This window comes from Arvicola amphibius, chromosome 2 (assembly GCF_903992535.2).
Source record: "Arvicola amphibius chromosome 2, mArvAmp1.2, whole genome shotgun sequence".
Classification (NCBI taxonomy): Eukaryota; Metazoa; Chordata; class Mammalia; order Rodentia; family Cricetidae; genus Arvicola; species Arvicola amphibius.
This window is the reverse complement of record NC_052048.2, coordinates 24,184,523-24,194,924: the sequence shown is the minus strand read 5'-3', so window position 1 is coordinate 24,194,924 and position 10,402 is coordinate 24,184,523. Positions and strand designations below refer to the sequence as shown.

The window sequence follows — 10,402 nt, the reverse complement described above, 5'->3', positions numbered from 1 at the left end:
AATTGTCTCCAAGATCCCTTTAGGCAACCCACACAGTCAACAGGCTGCATACACAACCAAGGAGGTTGATATTGGTAACCACTGAGTACCAGGCTCCCGTGGGAAAAGTGTATATACAAGTTTCTGTATTTTCCTAAGATAATTGCTTATGCTTCTTGCTATTTTTCAAGACTTTGACTACTTGGAAAACGAGGTCAGGGTTGGTTTATGTATCTGTGCGTGTTAAAGGATTTTAAATGGCCACTTTAGGACTGGGGAGATGGCTCAGTGTTAAGAGCACTTACTGCTCCTGCTCTCCATTTAACCTAAACCTAAAAAAAAAAAATTAAAAAGAGGGCTGGCAAGATCGCTTAATGGGTAAAGGTGCTTGTCCCCAAGCCTGACAATTTGAGATGGATACTGGGGACCCACGGGGTGGAAGGAGAAAAACAGTTCCCGCAAGACGTCCTCTGCCCTCCACATGCATTCTGTAGCATTCTTGCATGCATGCTGTGTGTGTGTGTCACAAATAAACAAGTACAATTTAAAAAGCAACAAACCAACACCTCCTGTCAGGACTGTGAACATGGACTTGAGAAGTCACCAAACCTCTTTGATCTTCCAGTGGCCCCGTTGACTAAACCTGATATTCTGCTTTTAATACAACTTACCTGTTTAATTGTCCCGCTGAACAGGAGGCTAACAGATCATTAAGGTTAGCAGAGCTCAGGCTCTGACCCTCAAAACTCCGGTAACGTCACAGCCCTCGTCAGCAGGTGTCTTCTAGCGCGGGCACACTCAACATCCTGTGGTCTCAGGCAGCGTAGGCTCTGCCTTTACAATCTCAGCCGAAGTCCTCTCAGCACCTGCTAGCTGGGACTCTAACTCTGAAACAGAGTACCTGTCCCTAGTGGCTCTCTGGAGCCTTGGTGCAAGCCTCTACCATCCCTTTATTCTGGCAGGTGCCATGGCTGCCAGGCAGTACTGTGCCAAGTTCTGCTGCCAGCTCAAGGTGTAGCCCGGCCTGGTTGGACCACTGTGTTCACCGGCTTCTGTGTAGCCCCAGGGAGACAATTCCCTACGGGGTCGTTCTGGGACAGGGAACTTCCGCTGCATAGGTTAGGCTTTCACTACTCAGATGAGTTTTCACAAGGTGGAGCCTTCAATGGCTGGCACCTTTTCTACTGTGCTCCATAGTACAGGGGTCCTCTCTCTCTCCCTCTCTCTCTCCCCCAGCCGCTTACTGGGTAAGGGCAGTAAGCAGTAATAATGACACAATCTGAATGTTATCCTGTTTTGAAATTTCTATTTCTTTTGAATTCTGCTTCACTCACATTCTCAAGTCAGAGGGAGATTAGAGACGGATTCTTCACCACAATGCAACATCAATAGACTCCAGCTGAGGTTCTGACAAAGTCCCTGTCCCCCTCTGAAAGCTCACGAGTGGGACCTCCATTGTCTGGATTGAGTTTGTCACTCTGGTCTCCTAAACGCCCACCAGGATGGCACATTAAAGTCTGTTTCCAATATTCTAGAGGTTTCTAGTTTGAAGCTTCAAATGCTTCCATGTTCTTCTGGCAAATTTGTTCCAAAGGCTAAGAACCAGGCGGTCGGGTTTATCACAGCAATGGTCCACCTCCCCACGCCCCACCCTGAGACAGGGCTTCTCTGTATAACAGCCCTGGCTGTCGCGGAACTCCCTCTGTAGACCAGGCTGGCCTCGAACTCACAGAGATCCGCCTGCCTCTGCCTCCTGAGTGCTGGGATCAAAGGCGTACGCCACCACCGCCCGGTGTTATTTGTCTTTTATATTATTGAGTAATAAGAAGTTTTTTTTTTAATCCTTAATGTATTCCAGGTACTAAATCCTTATTGGGTATTCAGTTTTAGAAGTGCCTTCTGGACTGGTGAGATGGCTCAGCAGTCAAGAGCACTGGCTGCTCTTCCAGAGGACCTGGGTTCAAGTCCCTGCACCCACATGGTAGCTCACAACTGTCTCTAGCAGGGATTCTACACCTTCACACAGACATACATGCAGGGAAAATACAAATGCACATTAAATAAAAACAAATTTATTTTCAGAAAACACCCCAAAATAGTATTTCTTACCTTTCAGTTCTCTGTCATCTTCCTTTCCTCTTTGTTTGTTATCTTTTGATGTGTGAACGCTTTCAGTCTTGAATTTCTATTTTTTTTCTTCTGTTCCTTACACTTTTGATGATACGCTTAGAAACTGCCACCTAAGCCAAGGCCACAGAGGTTGTCACCTGCCTCCTTCTAACAGTTCTATAGTTTTAATTCTTGTATTTCGTTCTTGGATCAGCATGAGTTAATTTCCTTTTACCTAAATGCTGAGGTTGAATCTGTGGCTTCATACATGCTAGGCAAGTGCTCTCTTCTGTGTTACACCCGCAAGTGGAGTTTTTAAGTTTTTAAAAATAGAATCTCGGGTAGAAGTCAATATTCAGCCATTGCTGGTGGATAGGCAGTTGTCTCAGCACCTCAAGCCAGAAAAAAACTGTTATTTTCTCGCAGGATAGTCTTGGTACCCTCATAGAAATCAGTTGATATGGTTCGATTTCTGGGCTCTAAGTTTTATTCCGTTCATTTATGTCCATCTTTATGTCAGTCCTAAGTTTTGGGTACTGTAATTTAATAGAAGTTGGGGTTGGTAGTGCATGCCTATATAATCCCAGCCGTTAGGAGGCTGAGGCAGGAGGATTGATTACTGTAAACCAAAGTTCTGCCTTGGCTATGGCGAGACCGTTCTCAAAAGAAAAAGGAAATTAGAAAGTATGAGTCATCTGCCTTTGTTCTTTTTCTGAAATCATATTTTTTTACGTTAATTTGTTGATTCATTTTGGGTGTGGGTGTGAGTGTATCGTGGCATGCGTGTGCAGGTTGGAGGACAGCTTGGAGAAGTTGACGCTCCCCTTCCATCATCGTGGGTGCCAGGGATCACACTCAGGTTGTCAGGCTGGTGGCATATGTCTGTATTTGCTGAGCCACCTTTGTGGTCTCTCCAGAATAATTCCATGCCTTTGGAATTGCTGTATGAATTTTAGGATTAGTTTAACTTATGCATCAAGGGACAACTGGAATTTTCATAGGCATCATCTTGGATCCACAGGTGGAACCTGGCAGTCTTGGCGTCCAAACCCTTTCGGGTCTTTACTCCGTGGACTCCCAAGTCTTCAGATCTGGTTAGTTCTTATTTAGTGCCTTTAAAGATTCTGTGGTTTTCATTGTATATGTCTTACAATTTATTTGCTAAGTTTCTTAGTAAGGTTTTAATCTTTCCGATGCTATCGTAACTGGAACTTTTGAGATAGAGTTTCTCTGTCCTTTGTAGACCTGGCTGGCCTCAAACTCACAGAAGTCCCCCTGTCTCTGCCTCCTGAGTGCCGGGATGAAAGTGGCACCATCGCGCCTGCCTCCCTGGTTTTTATTTCATTCATTTATTCATTCGCTTTAAAGAAGGAAGTGTCTCATGTAGTCCAGGATGGCCTCAGATCGATTTTGTAGCTAAGAGCGACCTTGAACACCTGATTCTCCTGTCTCTTTGTCCTAGGTATTAAGACTATAGCTGTGGCTGGGCAGTGGTGGCACACTTGGGAAGCAGAGGCAGGCGGATCTCTGTGATTTCGAGGCCAGCCTGGTCTACAGAGTGAGCTCCAGGACAGCCTCCATAGCTACACAGAGAAACCCCGTTCAAAAAAAAAAAAAATCAAAAAAGAAAAAAAGACTACATATGTGACACTGCATCCAACTAATTTTGTTTTCAAGTTATCCATTGTGTAAACTGCTTATTTATTTGTTTAAGAGGGACTCCTGGAACTCCAGCTAGCCCCAGTGAGTGCTGCTGGGCCGGGCTGCATGTCGCCTTTTGAAGAAGGGCAAATGTTTTCTCCATAGTGCAGGATGATAGCGAGGGCTGTAGGTGTGTTGCTATGGCAGCCTGGGGTTCTGCGTGTAACTTATCTGAAGTCATAGATGGAGCGTTAGATTCTGTGGCATGAAGGGAACATGGCTGACTAACCATTCCCACGCTCCCGTCACTTCAGGTGGCTCCCTGGGCCGGGAAAGTTTGAGCAAAAGTATGAGCTTGTGTCTAGAGAATCCTTGTTTCTTCTAGATGCCTCTCCTTCTAGAGGGGGCAAGGGTTGTGGTGATTTTTCTTTTCTCCTATTATTTTCTTTCTGAGATAGGGCCTTATGTAGCCTAGATTGACCTCCAACTCAGTATGTAGAGCTGAGGACGGCACAAGAGCTGACATACAGGTGCATGCCGCCATACCTGGCTACTGTTGTGTTTTGTGTTTCTCAGCCTTTTGTATGTACTCTCTGGAGGTATGTTTAGGCACAGACTTTGCTCATGTCAAAACTGACGCCTAACTCTTCTCTTTTATGTAAAAGTTAGGTCAGAATTGGCATTTCCATGAACATGTGGCCTAGAGAGAGACGTTGAGAATGTCAGGCACGGGCAAGGGAAGGTCAGAGGAGGCTGAAGACGGAGTCCTAGGGCAAACCCAAGGACCAGTGACATGGCAAAGCTCTGAAGGAGTACTGGACCCTCTGAGGTAAATGTCTGTTTGCCCTTCCTGAGACCATCCCTTGAATCCATCCCTTGTGGTGGGCTTGCTGTGTTCAAGGTCTGTGAATGAGTCTGTCTCTGCTGTCGCAGGGAGGGTGTAGGTGGGGAGGATGAGAGGATGGGTAGATCGGTACTGATGCTTGCCTCAGAGGGAGAATGTGAGCAAGCGTCGGGTAGAGCTAGCTGTTCAGCCAGCAGTGCTGGTAAATGTGCACTGGAACAGTGAGTCACCAGCTGCCTGTCTGCCAGGCCTGAGCGCAGTGTGAGAACTCGGGGTGCCTGAGGCGGAGCAGGACTCAGAATGGAAGGGAACTAATCAAGAGCCCAGGAGGACAAGGTAGAGAGTAGGCAGATGGGAGAGGATATCACCTTTCCTAGAGTTTGGAGTAGTAAAATGGGAACGTCAGGATCAGCAGTGTGGGTCGGCAGTGTGGAGACCCCAGGGTTGGCAGTGTGGAGACCCCAGGAGACCTGGACTAGGCAGTTCGGAGACTGAGAAGCCACAAGCACATATCCATGCTAAAGAATGTGACAGACTGGCAAGGGGCTAGAATAAGAGGTAGGATGGTGTGAGTGTGTTGATTTCTTTTTTTATAATTTATTTAATTTTATTCTTTGTGCCTTGGTGTGAGGGTGTCGGATCCCCTGGAACTGTGAGCTGCATTGTGGATGCTGGGAATTGAACCCAGGTCCTCTGGAAGAGCGGTCAGTGTTCTTAAATGCTCTTAACTCTCCAGCTCCTCATTATTTTAAGACAAGGTCTCTCTGTGTAGTCTAGTGACATAGGGCTTACTGTACAGACACAACTGGCCTCGCGTTCTTTATCTTCCTGCCTCCACCTCCCAAGAACTGATTCATACGACCATGCCCAGTTGTTTGTGTATTTTTTTTCTATTAGAGGCTACAGAAAAATGGTCTGTGAATAATTACTGACATTGTAAACAAATATTAGCTTATTAATCAATTTAAGGGTCTAGTACTCCTTGTGCCTTTTAAGTTCAAATTACACATCTTGCTATTATGAGGCTCTCCGCATGTGTGTGCTGGGGACTGAGGTTGCTTAGTAACTCACCTATCCCCTGAGCCATCTCTCCAGACCCATAATTCTTTTCTTTCTTTCCTTTTTAGAAGCAGGGCCTCACCAGGTAGTCCTGATGGGCCCTGTAACTTGCCACTGTGCTTAGCTCCCATTTATCCTTTTTAAAATTAAAATTTTATTAACTCAACTTGAACAGTCTAAACTCCATTATAAATATAGCCCTTTGGATCCTCTTAAATATTTTAAAGTGCTTGTCCAAATTTAACACCAAATATATTTGGTTTTCTTTTTAAGCATTTAGATGCATGACAGGGCAGATATCCTTTTAGAAAGAGTCTTGCAACATAGCCAAGGTTAGCCTCAATACTGTGCAGCCTAGGATATCCTCGAACTCTTGATCTTTCTGTCTCAGCCTCCTCCGTGCTGGCATTATAAGTGTATATTACCACTAGTCCGGACAACCAACTCCAATGAGAAAAAAAATCCCTAAGCACTTAGATGCTTCCTGTTAGTCTAACATGTTTACATTTAGCAATCATAATTCCTGGAAATATTATAGTTGTTTACAGTCAGCGTGTAAACATTCCCAGCTTACGGTTACAGTCCTGGTCAGCGTTTCTATTGCTATGATGAACACCAGGGAGGAAAGCTAGCTGGGGAGGAAAGGGTTTATTTGGCTTACACTTCGGCACTGTAGTCCCTCACCGAAGGAAGCCAGGATGGGAACTCAAACAGGGCAGGAACCAGGAGGCAGGAGCGGTTGCAGGGGCCATAGAGGGGAGCTGCTTACTGGCTTGCATAGCATGACTTACTCAGCTTGCTTTCTTATAGAATCCAGGACTACCAGCTCAGGGGTGGCACCACCCACAGTGGGCTGGGCCCTCCCACATCAATTACTAATTAAGAAAATGCCCTCCAGATGGATCTTACGGAGGCACCTTCTCAACTGAGGATCCTTCCTTTCAGCTGACTCTAGTTTGTCTCAAGGTGACAGAAAACTAGACAGCACCATCACTAATATTGAAATGATGACATCTTTAAATTACACATTTCAAAGCACAATGAGGCAAATCTATAGCTCTCCAGGTGAAATCCTTTGTAAAACCTTTGCAGAAACTTTAGTAAACATCGCGGTCGTTCTTGTGAATAAGAATCGCTGTCTAGCGTGAGTCTCCTTTGCTTCGCTTCTGACGCTCATTTTAGTGCTTAGATCTTACATAACCCTGAGAGGGGCCGAGGAAGGCTGGGACCTTTGCCTGCCTCTGTGGTGACCCTGAAGACCGGTCCCTGTTGGGGTTTCTTCTCAGGGGAGGAGAAACGCTGAGTGTGAAGTTAAGAAGCAGCTGTGACCTGTGCCACACCTCCTCCAACTCTGATAAGGGGAGTTGTCCACAGCAGGTCCCAGCCCACTTTGCTGGGTAACCGAGCTCAGTCCAGGAGCTAGAGAGGGAAGGAGATCCGACGGCCTGGGAGGGACAGAAGTCTGGCAGCCGCTGCGTTTCTGCAGCCAAGGTCAACCAGTCATGGGTGACAAGGTGAGCCCAGCAACGCCTGCGCCGCTGACTCGCAGAGCCCTGTGGCCACCGATTCGGTCCTGCATCTGCCTCTCAGGGCTTCTACACATTTCTCATGCGGCCAGCCATAACCCGTAAGAGGAGGAATTTCCAGGAAATGTGGTCTTATCTTCACTGAGATGGTATGAAGCTAACGAGAGGGCTCCAAATCTTCCTAATGTTAAAGGATCCATGCCCACTAACAGAGCCCTTCCACTGGGGCATCTGCAGTTACCATCTCAGGCAACTGAGTGCTCTCCTTGGCAGAGTTGCCAGGCCTCCATCCTAGACTTGAACATCTTAGTTAGGGTTTCTATTGCTGTGATCAAACACCACAGCCAAAATCAGCTTGGGGAGGAAAGGGTTTATCTCATCTTACAGCTTATGGATCTGTCATTGAGGGAAGTCAAGGCAGGCACTCAAAGCAGGAACCTGGAAGCAGGAACTGAAGCAGAGACCATGGTTACTGACCAGTTGCTCTTCACGGCTTCCTCATCCTGTTTTCTTACACAATCTAGGATGGCTCCCAGGGGGTTGGGTCCTCCCACGTCAGTCATTAATTAAGACAATACTCCACAGACTTGGCTACAGACCAATCTTATGGAGATTTATTTATTTGTTTGTTTGTTTATTTTTCATGTAAGATTCCCTCTTCCCATAGATGCCTGGGCTTGTGACATTTTAGCAAAAAGCAACCAACACAGTGGGTCTTGTAAATTTAGTACTAGAATTCCTTAAGCTTTAAACTGAGCTCAATATCAGACAATTCTGATGTTGTTGAAGTCCCCACTCTCGATGAGCTTAGATCTGTGATGCCCCCTGGGTGCCTGCAAACCTCTGAAAGAGCGCTCTCAATGCTGGAATTATGCTAATGATGCCAAGCACTAGACAGAACTTTCCAGGCGATGAAGACTAAGTAAACTACATTCACCCAAGGGGGTGGAGATGCCCCCAGGAAGGAGGACGGTCAGTGGTGAGTGGCAAATTCTGATCAAGAGAAGCAGATGAGGTAAGGCCCCTAAAGGAACGGTCACAGGGGCCTTGAGGGTGGGTTTCACAACCTGGAGCTTCACGTTCTGCTTGGCTCTCTGAGGAGCCCTGGTTTACCCAACACCTCACTTCCACATAATTTGAATGGAAGCCAGGGGGACCATGTCGTTATTGTCTGGGCTTTGGGTGCCCTCTGGTGGTGGAATATTGTTTTTGGGTTTTTACCGTGTCCAGCGCCCTCAGGTGCCCTTCTCTGCCTTCAAGGTCACTGCTATCAAAGGGGAAGGGGCAGAGAGTGCGTTTACGTTTAGCCTGTGTGCTGCTCTAGTTCTATCCCTAGAATCAGACTGGCAGAGACACTGGGAGCCCACTGTCCTCTCAGGGCTTAGCTTTGTCTTCAGAACAGACTAATTGAAGTCTGAGGGCTACGGAGACATCCCCAACACGGGGACATCCTCAGCAGGTAGGGAAGGCCACTCATTGGTGCAGAGTGATTGGTCTCAAAGACGTCTGTCTGTGGCTGTCTGTAATACACTCAGAAGAGCTCACCAGGGCCTTATTTGATCTTCTCTTTTTTTTTCTCACCTAGACTCCAGGCCCATGGTTGTTAGGGTAGTTTTCTCTGGGTGGTAGGGCAGAGGGTGGGTATCAGGCATCCCTTTGGGCAGCTTAAGACAGGTGTTGGGGCTTTTGTTTGAAAAAAATGACTTAATTGGAATACTGCAACTAGGATTTGGGGGAGCTAGTGGTCTCTAGGGGACCAGAACCCACAGGGGTTTACATCTCCCCGTTCTAGGTCTCTGTTCCTGTCAGTCTCTCAGGGTGTGATGCTCGCAGATAGATCTGCTACCCTCTGAGAAGGTGAACAAGACATGTTTCAGCACTGGTTCCCTAGAGGAGGAAGGACCCAGGTGAATTTTGTCTCATGAGATAAGTGGTATCAACCAGAGGGCTGTAAAGAGGACCCTGCATTGGGAAAGAGATGTTTCTTTTACGAAAATGCCTGAGAAAAACAGAAGCAGGCGCTATGTAATCCTAAGCCAGAGATTGTCTCCATGTTGCTGGGTTTGGGGGACTCTGACTGAGACGAAAAGCAGGCCACACTCTGAAAGGATCTCCTCAGGCCTTGGCTCTTAAACTCCATTTTGGATGGATCTCAGGTGGTTTGAAATGTCTGCAACAGTTTAAAGAGACAAAGCGTCTAAGACGCTCTCACCACCAGGCTGATGTCCATCTAGAAGAAAGCACACCACAGTTGATCTGGGTCCCTTGAACCCACTTTTGAAGGGATTTCCTTTTGGTCAGGTACTCTTCAAGTAAATGCTGGAAAAGAGAGAGTTAGAGTTGGGAGCCCTTACTCTGTCTCCTCTATATTCAGGAAAGCAACACGAGGGCCAGAGAGCTAAACTGCCTCAGTCAGACAGCCGCCACTCCTTTATAAAGTCCAGTCAGTCAGCAGTCGGTCGGTCGGTCGGTCGGTCGGTTGGTCAGCCGCCACTCCTTTATGAAGTCCAGTCAGTCAGCAGTCGGTCGGTCGGTCACTCCATTATTCAAGTTCAGTCAGTCAGTACTTCCTGTGTGCGAGGAACTGGGTTTGGTATGTGAAATCGAAGAAGGAGAAGAAAAAAGAAGAGGAGGAGGAGGAGGAGGAAGAGGAGGAGGAGGAGGACCACTGTGAATGAGGTAGACGTAGTGGTATTTCATTTGTATTTTAATAAAAAAAAGTTTGCCTGAGGATCAGAGAGTAAAACAGCCACACTGGTCAGGCTTACAGACCAGGCAGTGGTGACACACACCTTTAATCCCAGCCCTAGAGAGAATAATAAAATGGGAGGGGACAGGTTTCGGGCTCAATCTAATTCTGAGATTCCTGGAGGCAGGACTGAGGTAGAGGTAAGAGCCAGTGACTGGCTTTGTTTTTCTGGTTCTCAAGTTGAACCCCAATATCTGTCTCTGGGTTTTTATTAATCATGCTACAGGTAGAGAAAAAATAGCCAGAACGCAGTAGAGACAACGGTTTGAGTATAGCTCTTCAGAAAGCAGAGGTTGGTTAGCAGGAAATCAAATCAAAACAACAACAACAAAACCCCCAAAACAAACAAATGGACAAACAAACACACAAGGGTCTCTATGTAGGCCAGGCTGGTCTTGAACCTACTACGTAGCCCAGGCTGGCCTCAAACATAAGACAATCCTCCCTCATCTTCCATACTACTGAGATCACAAGTGTGTGCTGCCATACTGTTGT

At 46.8% G+C, this 10,402-nt stretch overlaps 1 non-coding gene across 1 annotated transcript; it reads right to left on the bottom strand.

Annotated features, from left to right (window-relative positions):
- LOC119808561 lies at nucleotides 1-138 on the bottom strand. Its single transcript, XR_005284485.1, has one exon. It is a non-coding gene; the product is annotated as a small nucleolar RNA SNORA70 (small nucleolar RNA).
- Between the last annotated feature and the right edge of the window lie 10,264 nt (nucleotides 139-10,402).